This window comes from Fukomys damarensis, unplaced genomic scaffold (genome assembly GCF_012274545.1).
Source record: "Fukomys damarensis isolate Sample0158 unplaced genomic scaffold, DMR_v1.0_HiC HiC_scaffold_29, whole genome shotgun sequence".
Lineage (NCBI taxonomy): Eukaryota > Metazoa > Chordata > Mammalia > Rodentia > Bathyergidae > Fukomys > Fukomys damarensis.
Genome location: NW_022900941.1, coordinates 34,701,652 through 34,720,653, shown reverse-complemented (window position 1 = coordinate 34,720,653; position 19,002 = coordinate 34,701,652). Strand labels below are relative to the sequence as shown.

Below are 19,002 nucleotides of genomic sequence, written 5' to 3'. Positions count from 1 at the left end.
ATTAAATAAATATGACTTTTTTTCACAAAAAGCCCATAGATGAAAATGCATCTTATAAAATCACATTGTTTAAAATGAAAGCTGAAGTTCAGTTTATTTTCACCATGCCAATCAACACCACCCACTAAACACCCTTATTGTGTATTCTATAAGATATGGCAGGGTTGTAATCATGATGGCTGGTTAACGAACATCCTTGAACTGAAATATCCAAATCAGTCCAAATTAATAACTACAGATATTTATTAGGCATCTATTATGCATTATGTGTTATTCTTTACATGTATTCACTTGTCACAAATGCTGTACGCCTCAAACATATCCATTTTAAAGAGACACTAATTTGTTCAAAGTCACTAAACTAGTAAGTGATAAATCTAGGCTTTAAAGACAGGGGTTCTGAAAACTGATTCTGAACCCATGACTTAACCATCTTATTACTGACACAGTTATGCATTAAGACATGCAACAAATACCCATTATGCCGTTATTGCTTTAACATTTTTTGGAAATTTTCTTGAAGAGTTGTCCACTCGATCATCCCACTTCATCACACAAGGCCACTGAGTAGGTGAAGGCTAGAACTCTATGATTCAATGGTCCCTTCCAATTCTAACAAAATATGGTACCGTGACATATGTGTTCTTAATAGCGACTCTTGAAGAAATTTGCAACCTTAACAGTTTTGTTAAAGAATAATTCAGGTGGTTCATAAATTTCTTTCAAAATCTACCGTTTTACTTATTTCTCACAAGCTCAATTTAGTCACAGCAAGAAATTAATAAGGACCATTTGCAATGTAAGCAATGACATGACAAACAACATGAAAGCAAAAGAACTTTAGCGATGTGAGCATAATGCTTAAGCAGAACCAAAGTCCTAAAGAAACGACCAGAACATGTTGAGATATTAATTAGATACACTTTTAAACAGAAGTTAATTTATGTTAAACTTCTAGTAGAGGCAATATCTTAGGAATACTTTCTGAAAAGTCTTGTTGAACACAATTCACCACTTTGAAAAGCCTGAGGAATCTATCAAAATTTTCTCATTTTCAGAAAATGTCTCAATTTTCTCATTTAAAACTGGGAATGAAAATAATGATCTTAAAACATTTGGAGGATTGCCAGATGTGGTGGTACATGCCTGTAACATAAGCACTGATGAGACTGTGGCAGGAGGATCGCCGATGAATTCGAGGCGAGTCTGGGATACATAGTTAGTTTAAAGCCAGCCTGAACTACAGCTTGAACTACTAAAATCCTGTCTTAAAAAACTATATATATGGATTAAGTATAATTCTTTTCAAGAATTGCCTAACTCATGGAAAATATTGGTATTAATACAAGGTAATTCAATATTCCTGTTTAAAATTTCCATGCCAACACTGGAAAAACCACTATAATTTGCTTCACTCTTTTCAATCTAAGGTCAAGAAGAAAAAAAAAAGTCTCACAGAATAATTGATTGGAATTGTTTTCCTGATTGCTTTCTCAGCTAATCCATTATCTGTATATAATAAAACTACTGAATTTTAAATGTTAATTGTATATCCCAGTATACAACTGAATTTATTTATCAGCTGTCAAAGTCTTTCAGTACAGTCCTTAGTGTCTTGTATGTATAGGATCGTGTCATCTGCAAATAAAGATAATTTGATTACTTCCTTACATATATGTAACCATTTTCTTTCTTGCCTAATTATCCCAGGTAAAATTTTAAGAACTACACTGCATAAGAGAAATGATTCCATGCACAATAGCTTCAAATAAAATAAAACGCTTATGGAGCAACATAACAAAAGAGTTTTAAGACACTTACAATGAAAACTTCAGAACAATAGAGAAAGAAAATGAAGAAGACACCAGAAGACAGAAAGACTTCCTATTTTCATGGATGGGTAAAATTAATGGTCAAAATTATTACATTAGCAAAAGTGATTTATATATTCAACATAATTCCCATGAAAATACCAATGAGATTTTTCACAGAACTAGAAAAAAAAACTCAAAATTCATATGAAAGCACAAAAGATCTAGAATACCAAAGCAATCTTATACAAAAAGAACAAGGCTAGATGCTTCACAATACCTGATTTAAATTATACTACAAAGACTCAGTAATAAAAACAGCCTGGTACTAGCACAAATATAGACATGCACACCAATGAAATATAATAGCAAATACAGAAAGAAACTCACACAACAACAAAAATCTGATTCTGAAAAAAGGAGCCAAAAATAATGTTTAAGAAAGATAGCCACCTTAACAAATGCTGCTGAGAGACTGCATATTCACTAAGAAGAATGAAGCTAGATCCTCTCTCTCATCCCATACAAAAATCAATTCAAAGTGGATCAAAAACCTAGGTGTAATACCTGAAATTTTGAAACTGCTAAAAGAACACATAGGAGGAAACACTTTTCGCCATGGGCACAGGCAAAGACTTCATGACTAAGACTCAATAGCTCCAGAAATGGCAAGAATCAACAAATGAGATTACATCAAATTAAAGTTTCTTTATAGAAAGGAAGGAAAACTGCAAAGTGAAAAAATAACCTACAAAAAGGGGAAAATATTACTAGCTACTCTTACAAGAGAGATTAATATTGTGAGTATTAATAAAAATTAATACCAAAAAAGCTCAATTAATAAATGAGAAAATAAATTGAACATATACTTCTTAAAAGAAGTACATATAGCTAATTATATGCAAAAAATTCTCAACATTTTAGTCACCAAAGAAATGCGAATTAAATCTGCGAGATTCCATCTCACCCCAGTAAAATGGTTATCATCAAAAATACTAAAAACAATAAATGCTGGTGAAATGTGAAGGAAAAGGAACCTTTCTACACTGCTGATGGAAATGTAAATTAGTACAGCCACTCTGGAAATCAGTATGGAGGTTCCTCAAAAACTTATAAATACAGCTAACATTTCATTCAGCTATGCCATGCCTTGATACACCGCTGAAGCAATTGAAGTCAGCATACCATGGGGATACCTGCATAGCATGCTTACTGTAGCACAATTCACAATAGCCAAGATATGGAACCAGTCCAGGTGTCCATCAAGAGATTAAAAGATAAGGAAAATGTGGTATATATTCGCAATGAAGTATTATTCAGCCATAGGGAAAAATGACATTTTGTTATTTGCATGAAAATGCATGGATCTAGAGACCATCATGATGAAAAGAATAAGCCAGATTGCAAAAGACACAAATGTCACATGTTCTTCCTAATATGTGGAATCGAATAATGATAATAATAATAATAATAATAACAACAACAACATAATAAGAAGGTAAAAAAGTGATTATTATTAGATAGGAGAGAATAAGAGCGGGGGAGAGGTGGTCAAGGGTGAGTAATGAGGAGATGGATATGAGCAGAATATGTCACATGCATTGAAGCCCCCCATAAAATATGAAAGTAGCAGGGAAGCAGGGAAATGGGGAGTGGGGATGAGAATGATCACAGTACATTATGCATATGCATGAGTCTGCCAACTGAAACCCATTGATCTGTATACCCAATTAAAAACTAAAATGAATGTACAGACAAATCTTACTAAATGCTCTCTAAAATTATAGGAATTCAGGTACAAGATCATGTAAACTAAAGCTATGAATGAAGAAATCTAAGCAACAACAAAGTGAGAAGCACTATGCACTGAACAATAGTAAAATCAATGATTAGAAACCTTAAAATTATACAACTTAATTCAAACTAACAAATACCTTATCTTTAACTTTTGCATACATTTTCCCTCAATATTCACAAATATGAGGAACTACAAACAGGAATTTGTTCATTTATGACTGCCTACCAAATGCATTCTGCATGGTTGCAATTGATTGGAAAAATAAAAATACATATTACTTACTATATGTGATGTGTGGCAATTTTAAAATGGTTTGAAAACATTCATCCTCAAAGTACTACTATAAAATGGATCTGTGGAAGAAGAAAAAATAAAAAAGAGAAAGCAATTTACCAAGGTCATGGAAAAACTAATCCAGATCAACACACATTTAGACATTATATACTTTAATTAAAAAAAAAAAGGTTTGCAAAATATAAATTATACATCTAGCAAAGTATAATGCACTGATGAACAGAAATATCCCCAATTATATGCAAACATCCTAAACACCAGTCTAAGAATATATTCATAAGTAAAATGTAAGAAAAGTTTACACATTGGCTTCATTATTATATATAAATACAGAGTACTCAAAGAATATCACAGAACAACATAAAAGCAATTCAAAGACATGGCAGGCATACAAGTAAACTTAGTTGGAGATCTTAGGTGAGAATTCAAACATTGCAAGTGTTTAAAATGTCCTTTTGTCCTACAGATGAAGATCAGAGTTAGAAGACAATTCTGCTTGATTTATCTAGATAATTGCGCCAATATACTTTATAATTGCATTTCAATTCTAATTGAAATCATGCACTGAGAGAAATGCAGCCATGCTGCTTGCACACCTCACCCAAATACACAAATTAATCTAGTCTCTGTTTTCCATAAAGTCAATGTAAGTATAAGGAGAAAGTGATTTGATAGGGCTTTATTAATTAATCTGTTCCTTTTAGAGGACAGGAACTGGAAGAATACATAACCTTTGAAGCTCAAAAGATTTCAATTAAAATGGATTTTATGCTACACTGTTCTTTTGTTCAAAAGAAACAAAATATAACTTAATGAAAATAATATGTAACCCTTTGAATTACAGTTATTTCAGACAAATCAGACATGCTATAGACAATCAAATAAATATTGCATAAATAGTACATTTAGAGGAATATTAGTTCTCAGTGATCAACTAAATTTCTGCCCAGAGAGAATTAGGACTTTCTTATGCTAAGCAGAAATACCAGTTTATTAATATAGGGTTAGTGGTTTTGTGTTCAACAATACCTATTATAACCAACAGTCAAACAAGCATCTTCAGTAGGTCTTAATTTATCTTCCTCAAGTGAGAGGAATCCACTGGTGGTATCTGTCTCTAACTGGCCCATTAGTGACTGATTATATTGCCCCTCTACACAGAGTGTTCCAAACAAGAGGAAATCAAATATACTAAGCAAGCTTAGAGCTAAATGGCAAAAATAAATCAAGAAATTCCCTAGAAACTAGATAATTTTGATATAATCTTAATTTTCTAATTTTAAAACAGAATTTAATAGGAGAAACAAATTCATCTTCACAAAAATTTTCCATAGAATTATTAAGCTTCAGCAATTATCAGATCCATTTACTTCTCAAACACAAGAGGACTAACTTGAACCCTGATCATGTAACATTCCCACCTTGGCACAAATAATAGAAACTCAGCCTGGATTCAGAACCAGCTTTTCTGACCAGGGCTTCATCTTATAACAACACTGCTATATAGCTTAGAGCCAAGGTTACAAACTAGGGAAATAAAAAGCAAATCTAGCCAATGACATTTTTCATAGAATCAGAAAAACAATCTTAAAATTTGTATGGAAATACACACAAAAAATGCAAAAGCAATCTTGAACAAAAAGAATAAAGGAAGAGTTATTACACTACATGACTTCAAAATAAATCACAAAACTGTAGTAATGAAAGTACTCAAAACAGTATGGTATTTATTTTAAAAACCAGATATATACATGAATAGAACAAAATCACCCAGAGGTATGCCCATGTTCCTACCGCCAAATGATTGTGAGCATTGTAAGAACACAATAAAAACAATATTTCAATAAAAACTGTTGAAAAAATTGAGTATCTATAGGCAAAAGAATGAACATCCTATTCCTCAACAGCTACCAAAACCAACTTAGGCTTACTGTAAGATCTAAAACTATAATGCTACTAGAAGAAAAGACAAGGGGAAATGTTTCAGGACACTGATAGGAGCAAATCCCCAAAAGCAGAAGAAACCAAAGCCAAAAGAGACCAACTGGACTTAATCAAACTAAAAAGATTCTGCACAGGACAAAAAACAAATCAACACAGTGAAGAGACAACCTACAGAATTAGAGAAAATATTTGCAAGCTACATGTCTAAGAAGATGTTAATATCCAGAATATATAAGGAATTCTAAAAACTCAGTAACAATGACAAAAAAATCAATTAAAATGGGTAACAGACCTAAAAAGACACTTCACAAAAGATTTACAAATGACCAAGAAATAAATAAAAAATAAACAATATCACTAAGCATAACAGAAACATATATCAAAACAATAATTAAGATATCACCTCCAACAGTAGCTATTATTAAAAAAAAACCAAAAAACTAAAGATAACAAGTGATGTCAAGGATGTGGAGAAAAGAGAACACTTGTCCACTGTTACAGCTACCACAGAAAAGAGTGCAGAAGTGCCTCAAAAATTAAAAGCACAACTACCAAATGATCCAGCAATTCCACTACTGGGTAGATATCCAAAGAAAATGAAATCAGTATGCAAAACAAATATCTGCATTCCCATGTTAATTTCAGGCCTATTCACAAAGCCAAGAAATGGGAAAAAAAATTAAGTGGCTGTCAGCTGATGAATAAATTTTTAAAATGTGGTGTATACTGTAATACACAATGAAATGGTATTCAGCCATTAAAAAGAATGAAATCTGGTGACTTGCAAGATTATAGAACTGGAAAATATAAGTGAAATAAGCCAGGCAAAGATAGACAAGCACATGATCTATTATACCTTTTAGTTCATATTTACATTTTCAGTTTCTCATACTAGCGAAACCGTTAGGTATTTACATATGTGTGTCCTATTTATTTCACTTAAGAGTATTACCTCAAGAGCTGGGGATTTAGCTGAGTGGTTCTGCTGCCCCCATCACAAGCACAAGGTCCTGAGTTCAATCCCCAAGTAAAAAAGCGGGTGAGGTATTGAGAAAAGAGCTGCACAAGCACACAACCTTCATCCAGAGTTCTGCCATATGATCCAGAAATGTGAGAACATCCCAAGGAGCAGCTGTGTGGATCAGAGTAGCACAGGTACATCAGGACCCAGCTGGGGCATCGCCCCAACCTTTGAGATGCAGGCAAATGTGCCCAAGCCATAGCTTGCCTAGAAAGAACTGCACAAGGATGTAACCTTCATCCAGAGTTCCAGCATACCATCGGTAAATGCACACACATCACAGAGAGCAACTGTGTGGACCAGAATGACACAGCTGCAAGCAGGTCCTAGTTAGGGTTCTGGGCCGCCCCAACCCAGAGGTGCAGGCACATGTGCGTAATACGCAGCCCAACAAGAAAAAAGCTGCATAGGCACACAAGCTTCATCCAGTCCTGCCATACCATTGGCCACAGCCAAGGGCCCACAAGGAAAAGAACTACACAGACACACAAAGGCCAGAGGCTCACCCTGATATCATTGACTAGTGCCTGAATACCCTTGCCAGAAGCTTACAAGACCATGGGAACTGGGATACACAGCCCCCAGCCAAAGGCCCACCCAAACAACAACTAGACAATGGCCACAGCCACAGGAACACCTAGATAGCATTCCAAGTATGCACAGGCCCCAGCCTGAAGCCCACCAAGACAACAGGTCAGCTCAGGGATATAGAAGGCCACCTTTCTAAACCCAGGAATTGGTATACTGGGGAGCAGCAGAGTAAAGGCTGCTCAGTGGCCTGCTGAGAATTAAAGACTACCGGGTAAACAAAAAGTTCCTTCAACAAAGGTACAGCAGACTGCATCTGTTGAAATGAGAAGACACAGAAATAAGTCTCAAAACCAGACTTCCAGATCACCTAAGGCAACCCCAAAGGGCAATGAGATGGAACAATCTGATACCCAACCACCTGGACTCCCTGAACTGGCAGCAAAAGAGGACCTGCAAAAAATGAAATCAAAAATAATTTCTCAGATAACAGTGGAGATTGTCCCCATACTATAAGACATGATTAATAAATCTAGAGTGGACACAGATTTAAAAAATAAAGGAGCTGAGAAACATGATGGAATAATAGCACAGGAAACAAATGGAATCCATAAAACAGATGTAAACAGATTTCCAAGAGATTAAAAATTCCATTGAAAGTTTACATAGCAGAACAAATCAATGCAAGGACAGAATTTAAGAAATGGAAGACAGGATTGCAATTAGTGATCAGGAAAAGAAAAATCTTTTAAAAATAGTAAGGGACCATGAGAGATCAATCCAGCAGCTGCTAGATGGTTCAAAGAAGAATAGCATAAGAGTGATTGAAGTCAATGAAGAAACAGCAGAGAGTGTAGATAACATAAAAAATCTTTTCACAGAGTAGTTACAAAAAACTTCCCAAATAGGAAAAAGAACTTCACATACAGATAATTGAGGCTTATAGGGCTCCAACATAAAAAAAAAAAAAATCTACACATAGGCATATAATAGTTAAGATTCCAGAAACCCAACAGAAAAATAAAATAAAATTCTACAAGCAGTTAGAGAAAAGAAATAAATCAAACACATAGCAAAGCCTAGCAGAATCACAGCAGACTTCTCAAGGCAAACCTACAAGGCAAGAAGAGCATGGAGAGACATATTTCAAAGCCTAAAGGAAAACAACCTCCAACCCAGACTGATGTACCCTGCAAAACTATCTTTCAAAATTGATGAAGAAATAAGATAACTTTCATGACAAAGAACACCTTGGGAACATCAGGATTACTAAACCAGCACTCCAAAAATTTTTAAACAATATCCTAGGAAAAGAGAATGAGGATCACAACCCCAAGAAGTCCAGAAGAATGACTCAATCAGGCACGACAAGAAATTACATACAAAGGGGGAAAAATCCAACAAAAAGAAAAAGTCATGACAAGGATAAGTCAATGCATAGCAGTTGTAACCATCAATGTTAATGGTCTCAATTCACCAATCAAAAGAAATAGACTGACAGAATGAGCCAAGAAGCAAGATCCAACAATATTGCTACACGCAAGAAATGCACTTAATTCAAAAAGAAACTCAGACTGAAAATTAAAGGGTGGAAAACAATATTCTATGCTATAGGAACCCCCAAAAAAGCAGGAGTAGCTACCCGCTTTGCAGATCAAGTGGGTTTCAAATCAATACTAATAGATACAAAGAAGGACACTACATCCTTGTAAAGGGAACAACCCAAAAGGAAGAGATGACAATCATAAATATATATTCACCAAACACTAGTGCACCTAACTATATAAAACAAATACTAACAGAAGTGAAAAATTATATAAGGATTAATACAGAAGTAGTGGGATACCTCAATACCTCACTGTCACAGATAGACCAGACAAAAAATAAACAGTGAAACAGTAGAACTCAATCAAACTCTTGAACAAATGAACTTAACAGATGTTTACAGAGTGTTCCAACACAAAATCAGAATACACATTCTTTTCAGCTTCACATGGATCATTCTCAAAAATAGGCCATATACTCGCTAATAGAACATGTTTAAGTAAATGCAAAGGAATTGCAGTTATCCCCATTTATTATCAGACCACAGTGTAATGAAATTGGAGATTGATACCAAAAGAAACTGCAAGAATTTTATAAATACACGGAAATTGAAAAATATACTTCTGAATAAACAATGGGTCACAGAGGAAATTAAAGAAGAAATCAGACAGTTCCAACAATTAAATGACAATGACAATATAACATATCAGAATTTATGGAACACAATGAAAGCAGTCTTACGAGGGAAATTCATAGCACTGAATACACATATTAGGAAAACAAATGAGCTCAACTACTTAACATGATGCTGAACCTCAAGCTTCAAGAAAAAGAGTAGGACAAACCCAAAATTCATACAAGTGAGGAAATTATAAAGATCAGGGAAGAAATTAATGCAATTGAGTCTAAGAGAAGAATACAAAAAATTAATGAAGCCAAGAATCAGTTCTTCTAAAGAATAAACAAAATTGACAAACCCTTAGCCACGCTCATCAAAAAAAGAAAGAAAAGACCCAAATCCATGCAATTAGTAATGAAAGAGGTGAAATTAAAATGGATCCAGCAGAAATCCAGAGGTTCAATATCTACCTTCAAGAACCTATATACCAATACCATGGAAAATACAGAAGAAATGGACAGATTCCTATATTTTTATGAATTGCCAAAGTTGAACAACAATGACCTAACAACTCTATATGACTCAATATCAATAAACGAAATTGAAAATGTAATTTAAAACTACCAACTAAGAAAAGTCTGGGTCCTGATGGCTTCTCTGCTGAATTCTACAAGAAACTTAGATAGGAAATATTGCCACTACTGTTTTTAAACTCTTCAACAAAATTGAAAAGGAAGCAATACTCCAAAGTTGATTCATGGAAGCAAGCATCACCTTAACCCCCAAAGCAGAGAAAGACCCAAATGAAAAAGAGAACTATAGGCCAATCTCACTAATGAACATAAATGCAAGTATTTTTCATAAGGACTGGGGATTTGGCTCAGTGGTTCTGTAGCCCACCTCGCAAGTACAAGGTCCCAAGTTCAATCCCTAGTACCAAAAAAAAAAAAAAAAGTCTTTTATAAGATATTCACAAATAGAATGCAGGAGGTCATTAAGAAAATCATACAACCCAGACCAAGTGGGATTCATCCCAGGGATGCAGGGATGGCTCAACATATGCAAATCAATAAATGTAATACACTATATTAAGAGACACAGGACAAAAATCATACAATCATTTCAATAGATGCAGAGAAAGCATTTGACAAAATCCAATATGCATTTATGCTAAAAACCCTACAAAAATTGGAACAGTGTGTACCTCAATCTTATATAAATCATCTATGAAAAACCAATAGCCAATATCATATTAAATGATCAAAAACTGATATCCTTCACACTAAATCAGGAACAAGACAAGGATGTCCACTGTCACCACTCTTGTTTAATAAAGTTTTGCAAACACTAGCCAAAGAAATTAAACAAGAGAAGGAAATAAAAGGAATAAAGATAGGAAATGAAAAAGTCAAATGTCATTATTGGCAGAAGACATGATACTCTATTTAGAAGGCTCCAAAAACTCCACAAAAAGCCTTCTAGACTTAATACCAAATTCAGCAAAATAGCTGGATACAAGATCAACACACAAAAATCAATAGCTTTCCTGTACACATAAAACAGACTCACTGAGAGAGAAGTGGGACAAACAATTCCTTTCACAATAGCATCCAAAAAATTGAAATACCTAGGAATAAAAACCTAATGAAAGAGATCAAAGACCTCTACTCTGAAAACTACTACACTCTGAAAAAGAGATTCAAGAGAATATCAGAAAATGGAAAGACATCCCTTATTCTTGGGTAAGTAGAATCAACATAGTGAAAATGGCCATACTCCCAAAACTGCTATGCAGATTCAATGCAATCCCAATTGAAATCGTAGCAGCATACTTCACAGATATCTTTAGAAAACAATTCAAAAATTCATTTGGAACAGGAAGAGGCCTACAATAGCAAAATCAATTCTAGGAAATAAATACAAGGTAGGGGGTATCACAATCCCTGATTTTAAACTATACTACAAATTTACTGTGATAAAAACAGCATGGTACTGGCAAGGGAACAGATCTGAGGATCAGTGGAATAGATTAGAAGATGCAGAAACAAATCCAGACATACTCAGCTACCTCATCTTCAACAAAGGAGCCAATCACCCTCACTGAAAGACAGCCTCTTTAATAAATGGTGCTGGAAAAACTGGGTTTCAACTTGCCAAAGATAAAAACTAGACCTATATCTCTCACCATGCACTAAACTAAAATCAAAATGGATTAAAGATCTAAATATTAAAACAGATACACTAAACCGGCTGGAAGAGAGGTTGGGTAGAACTCTTGAAGACACTGGTGTAGGAAATGATTTTATAAACAAAACCTCAGTAGTCCATGAACTAGCACAAACAATCAACAAGTGGGATCTCTTCTTATTAAAACGCTACCGCACAGCAAGGGGAATTACCAATAGTGTGAAGATACAGCCCACAATGTGGGAAAAACTTTTCACCAGCTCTTCCTCAAAGGTCTACTATCGAGAATATATAAAGAACTTAAAAAAAATAGGACCTCCCAAATTGAAATACCCAATCAAACAATGGGCATCTGAAATGAAAAGACATTTCTCAGACAAAGAAGTAGAAATAGCAAATAAACATATAAGAAAACATTCAAAATCACTGGTCATTCGAGACATGCAAATGAAAACAACACTGAGATTTACCTCACCCCAAAAAGAACAGCCACTATCATGAAATGAACCAATAACAAATGTTGATGGGGCCATGGGGAAAAAGGAACACTGCATCACTGCTGGTGGGAGTGTAGACTGGTGCAACCACTGTGAAATCAGTACGGAGGCACCTCAGAGAACTAGGATTGGAGGTCCCATCTGTCCCATTTATCCCCCTGCTGGGTATCTTCCCCAAAGAAATAAAAGAATCATACCACATTGATGTATGTGCACCCATGTTCATAGCAGCACAATTTGTGATAGCTAGAGCTTGAAAGCAGCCCAATTGCCCATCAACAGAGATTGGATAATGAAAATGTGTCCTTTTTAATAAAATGGATTACTACTCAGCCATAAAGAATGAGAAACTAGAGATATTTATAGCTAAATGGATGCACATTGAGGCAATACTCTTAAATGAAATAAATGGGCTGCATAGGTGTAAATACCACATAGTTTCTCTAGTGTGAGAAACTGAAAGTGTAAATAAGGAGTAAAAGGTAAATAGATAATGTGAACTAGGAAGAAAAGGTGCAAAGAGGAAGGGGAAATGGGAGGTGTAGGGGAAAAGAAAGATGGGAATGGAATTAAAAGAGAAAAAGAAAAAATGGAAACAAAGTCTTTGTAGTTGGTGGGTAGAGGGATTGAAGGGAAGGCAGGGGAATGGGGGAAAAAAAGAACCAAACTGAATTACGTAAAGGTGCAAATTTCCAATGATGAATATCATTACATTGTATAACTTAAATGTATCAATAAAATTAATTTTAAAAAAAGATAGACAAGTGCATGTGATCACACTCATATGTGGAATTAAAGAAAGCTAATTTTATAGATCTTGAGAATAGAATGGTTGTCAGAAAGAGGAAAAAGTAGGGTAAAAAGGATAACGAAGGGTTGATCAAGGAGTAAAAAGGAATAAGAAGTTCTATTGTGCATTTGTACAGTAGGCTGAATACAGATAATGATAATGATAATGTGATTTTCATAAATCTAGACAAAAGGAGTTCAAATGTTTTCAGCATAAAGAAATGATGCAACAACGTCCAAAAAAAAAAAAAAGAAAGAAATGATGCATGTTTCAAGATACATTTTTACCCCGAGTTTTAACATTATGTAGGTCAAAAGATCACATGCCATAAACATGTGCAACTTTTATGCATTCATTTTTTTTCCTTGGTTTTTTGAGACAGGATCTCACTATGTTGTTCAGGCTGGTCTTGAACTCACTATATAGTCCACTCTGGCCTTGAATTCATTGTGAACTTCAGCTTTCCAAGGCAGAAATTACAGCCATCAAACCGAGCTTATGTATATATTTTAGAGCAAAAAGTTATTTTAAACTAAGAAAACTCTCTTACTAGCACATTTTCTTACTCCAGGTCTTTAAAAATATTAGATGATATTCAAAAGTGGGAGACTTTTTATAAAAATTCTCTTTTGTAGCATTTTGAAAGTATTAGTTGATGTTTGGTGCCCATGCATGGAACAGTGAAGATAGCTACCCTCATATAGGGCATACGACTTCTTCATTCACCTCGTCCTTACTTTTGCAAACCTTGACACACTGCTAGTTTCAAGCACTGAACTCTTTTGCTCCTGACCTGGGTCCTCCTTTCCTACCAACTACCTTTAGTTCTCTTTCTTGTGAAATAGAGGAAGGATTTTCTCTTACGCTCAAAATGCTTACTTTGTAAGTTGAAACAACTCCTTATAATACTGTAGTTCACTAGCTTCCCCAAATCAGGTGTTACTGATTAGCCATCTTGTTTAAACTTATATATCAGTTTTAAATTTCTTAAATTTGCATTTATTTAAATATATATTTGACAATTTTTAAAAGTAGAATGTTACTAATACAAGTAATTGGTAAATCACCGATAGAATCAATGATTTTAAATAATGATTTCATTTACTGTAGACATGTCTTTTAAAGAGATATTTCCTTGGGCTGACATATACATTACATAATGAAATAATTATAATGATAAAGAAGAAAGGCTCAATTTAATTAAATGAATCCTGAATGCTAAAGGAGAAGCTATGCAATCCATGAATTTTGGTCAAACTATTACATCGCAAATGTCTTAAAACATGAGTATATTTTTACAAACTGCTTAAAAAAATATAGGCCTGGGATTTTGGTAGGACAGGTAATAAAGCCACCTGAAAATTAATCTTTCTATTGAAATATTCTCCCCAAAAATACAAAAACAGGAAAAAGAAATTGTTTGTATTGAGTGCAATAGAAAGTTGGGGAATTATTAAAATATCAAGTTACCTGTAAAAAGAATATTAAACACCAAATGCCAATAGAGTTATGTCTCAGGCTGCCAGCCACTCTGTACATCAGAGATATTTTATAGAAAGTTTAGGAAAACTGAAGTGAGAGTGAAGGAAGCGAAGAAATGACAAGTGACACAAAAACTGCTAGCAGAAAGCCTACTCATACCATGAAAACACTGAAAAACTATCCTAGAAAGAACCTGTATACAAGAAGATTTAAAAGATACAGAATTCAAGGAGACAACATTTTTTTATGGAAGATAAGCAAGGAAGACATCCTTTTACAAATGTGAACATATCAAAAGGATATATGTCAGAGCTTTAAAATGCTCCCACTGGTTGGGACAACTGGGCAACCAAAGTAAATAATTATTGCAACACACGAAATTCATTATATATATATATACATATATATATATATGTATATATGTGATAAAAATGAAGAAATTAGTAAAATATAAAATGAAGGAAAACTCTTTGAGTAGAATACCTCTGAAAAACAGGGATGTATTGGTGATGTTAGAACACCAACATTAAGCAAACGTTATGAACTGATTGAATGAAGAGAACATCAGAGGATCAGCAGTGTGATGGTGAAAGTGTGATGATGAACAAGATATTTCCATAGTCTGGAAGTATCTTCATATAAATTTTTTATTAATTACAATGGGGAAACTAGAAATTTTCAGTGAAGAAATTTGGCACAGACTACCTTAACTAATTGATCAAAGACAGCATCATCAATAATGGGACAAATACACAAAATGCACTTGAGAACAATTCAACATCACTTTCATGGTGTGCCTGCTAAAAATTCATAATCTAATCATTAGGAAACTTTGGGCAAACAAAACTCAAGGATTTTGTACAAGAATATCTGCCTGAACTGTACAAATATCAAAGAAATTAAAGACAGGAAATGTCCAGATTACAAAAACCCCGTAAAAATACAATAAATGTACCCACAATTCTAGACCTGTACAGTGAGCACATGACAGATATTGATTTCTTAATTTCAGTAACTGTACTCTGCATATCCTTAATATACACTAAAACATTTCAACTAAAGAAATATCATATCTGAAATGTTTTCTCGAATGATTCATGCATAATACTTCGCATGTGTGTGTGTGTTATGTGTGTGTACAGAGAAAGAAAGGTACAGAGACAAAAAATAAAGCAAAGTGGCAAGTATTAGCAACTAATGAATCTGAACAAAGGTTATTCAGAGTTTCTTACAAGTGTTTTATATGTATGCAATTATATCAAAATTGAAAATTATAGAAAAGGGGTAAAATGAATGTTTTATTTTAATTTAGGTATCATAGAAAAATTGTCAAACATAAATCAGTGAAGTGTTTGAAACAGAAAAAATTAATCCAAAAAAATAAATTAGAACCATGGTCCACGTTTTGGGGTAACCAGGAAAACTAGAATCCAAAGTGCCACATCTGCAATCTTTTTTTATTTCATAAGTTATATAAATATATAATTTATATCATACTATATTAAATAGGTATGCACAGCATTCAAATTACAATATATATTTATTCATAACTTAGATGCTGAAAACAAATGTGGGATCTAACTGAGTTTTTAAACAAACCACAAAAACAACATTATAGTCAACAAATTAAGCAATGTAAAGTTAAATAACAACCTGATATTCTCAAAATAAATGAAAATAGCACACACAAAAAAGATTAGAAATCTACAAGGATTATCACTATGGGTAGTTTTAGCCTATGTAATTGCTTCACAAAATCAAATGTTCCAAGTCTTTTTTTTAACTCAGCAAAAGGAAAGATAAAAAGCTATATTTAATTGTTGAAGCAATATATTTTTATGTATAACTGTCTTGTTTTTATATCCAGACTATAATTTAAAGAATCATACAATGTAAACTATTTTATAATAAGATTCTTTCTTTTTATCTAGTTGTGAATTTCTTTGTGTGATACTATGAATATTTTTAAAATGGTAATACTAAAAGTTCACTGATTAACACCCTATTGCTATGATATGACATCATTTATTTATTTTTTAAATGTAAATTATCACCCAATATTCAAAACACAAAACATTGCAAAGGTCTTCAAGTATACATCTTCCTCCATACCAGCATTGTTTCCTTAGAATAAAATACCTGGCATAAATTTATAGTTAAATAGCAGGAAGCTGTCAGATTTACAAAGCCATGTTTTATTTACATCTATATTCATAATTTTCCCTATATGAACATACCCTAAAAACAAGTTAAAATCCCTGGAGGCATGGCACTTGTGACACAGCGTTTATTGCCTTTGGCTCTAGTTCTTCATCTTGCCATGTCTTCAGCTGAGCAGTATGTATTACTATGATTACAGTTGTTGTCTTTAATTACCTTTTGAAATGTCTTCAAAAATTACATAAAAAGTTAACACTGAAATTTTTAAAACTTTTTTATGGAAAGGCACAGAAATGGACAATTTAGTAAAATAATTATTCATTTTTGCAGAAGTAAACACAATCCCTTCATTTTACAAGGCAGCAATCAAGTACTTTATAAAACCTAAGAAAGGAAAATACCCACAAATAGACAAAGACATGTTATAATCCTGTAATTCAGAGAATATAAAAGCACTGATTAGTGTATAAAAAAGAAACTAAAGGCAGTAAACACTACAGATTACCTTGAATAATACAAACAATCATAATAGGCCTCATTTCTAATTTAGAGCAACAATGTGCCAGAATGCCTGTCACTACATGGTTTTTTTAAATGTCATTTTAATCAATGGTCTTTTTCAACTCACCTTTCTTAATTTTCATATTCATTTAGGGCATTTTTTTTTTAATTTGCAGTATTGGGGATCGAACTTAGGACCTTACCCTTGGGAGGCAGGCACAGCACGAACTGACCTAAATCCCCAGCCCCTAGGGTGTGTTCTTAAATTCTGAGATTAAAACAAAAATGTTTTTGGTCTACTACCATATTTGCCCCAGCAGGTCACTGACTCACTGACAAGTCGCAAACTATGCCTCCCTTTATCCAAGACTGTATTTTCTTTACTGGTTGATGAGAATGCTGTGTGAGACAAAAACTGAACCTTGCTGAACTAAAGATAGATGATCTCTTTCCTGCCTTCATATTTAAGTCCTGACATTGTGTCAGAGAATAAATGTAGATTAACTCAGAGTGATTTACTTTACTCAGCCGTGTTGGTTTTTACCCCAATTCTTTCCTTCTCTTTGAAGTGTATGGAAATTATTTGTCTCTTTGAGTTATTTTTCTATCTTCTAAGATATCAAAGCAAACTGATTAATCCATATTTTCTAGTCATCAATGTATCCTTTCTCTTTTCCATCCCAATCCTCCTTCTCCCCTCTAAATATTCCCTTCAAGACCCCTATCATAACTCTCTTGCACACATTTTACTGAAAACATGATTTCATAATCTTCCTATTTCAATCATAAGCATGACAAATCAGGAGCTCCATATATAAATATTTAAATGTAATCTTTCTGCAGTCCACTACATTACACCCCTGAATAATTCTATATTTCATATATACACTATAGTTAAATGCCTTGTGGGAGTTCCTAACCAAAGATTACATTATCTATCCCTCTTCTTTATTAATTTAGGTAGGGAGAAGTCACAGCCCTACTTCTCAACACAAGTGGTCAATTCATTTTCGCTTTGTTTTCCTAACTAAATGATTAAGGAAATGGCAAAGGGACTCTTCCAAACATTCACCATCCTTCTACTTCATCACCTAACCACATCTTTTTGAAGAGAAAAGCTGGAACTTTTCTGTATCCACACCACTCCAGGCAAATATACACTAAACCGTGGCACATGTTACAATTCCATTATATTTTAGTCTCTGAAAATGTTTACCCTTTCCTTTGTGTGTCTCTGTGTATTAGCACTTTCCCATCACTGGGACAAGATAGTTTCTTCTGGCTCAGTTTTAGAGGACTAAATACATTGTCGGCTGCCTCCATGGTGGAAACAGCTATGCAGATGGGTATCGTAAAAGAAAGTTGCTTAACTCATGACAACCAGGAAGCAGAGAAAGGAGCCAGGGACAAAAACACTGTCCTGCAGGTCACACACAGCCCCCCATGACCCACCCCTCTGACCAGGCCCCGGTTCCTAGCAACATGTTCCACTATGACCTCATCAGTGGATTAACCTACTAATAAGTATGACACCCAAATGATCCAGTCACTTTCCAAAAAGCCCAACTCTTGAATACATGAGAGTTTTGAGGGAAACTTTGATCTAAATGAAAACATCACATATTTTTAACTGATCCAGTTACAAAAATTAATTACAAATACAGGCAAATATTCATGCTCAAAAAATTTATCAGGAACTTCTACTGTTTTTAACTTAATTTATAAAAGCAACTAGACTGTTTCATAAAATTTATAAAAACAATTAGAGACCAACTATGTTAACTGTGGTTTGTTTTGGGGGTCTTTTTGCTTTGTTTTTTTGGTA

General features: G+C 33.9%; 1 protein-coding gene across 1 annotated transcript in view; it reads right to left on the bottom strand.

Annotated features, from left to right (window-relative positions):
• Galnt13 (polypeptide N-acetylgalactosaminyltransferase 13) overlaps positions 1-19,002 on the bottom strand; it is a 487,818-nt gene that overhangs the window by 448,014 nt on the left and 20,802 nt on the right. Inside the window, exon 2 of the mRNA XM_010639279.2 lies at positions 3,892-3,962. The gene's annotated coding sequence lies outside the window, so the exon portion shown is untranslated. The remainder of the gene's footprint in view (positions 1-3,891; positions 3,963-19,002) is intronic.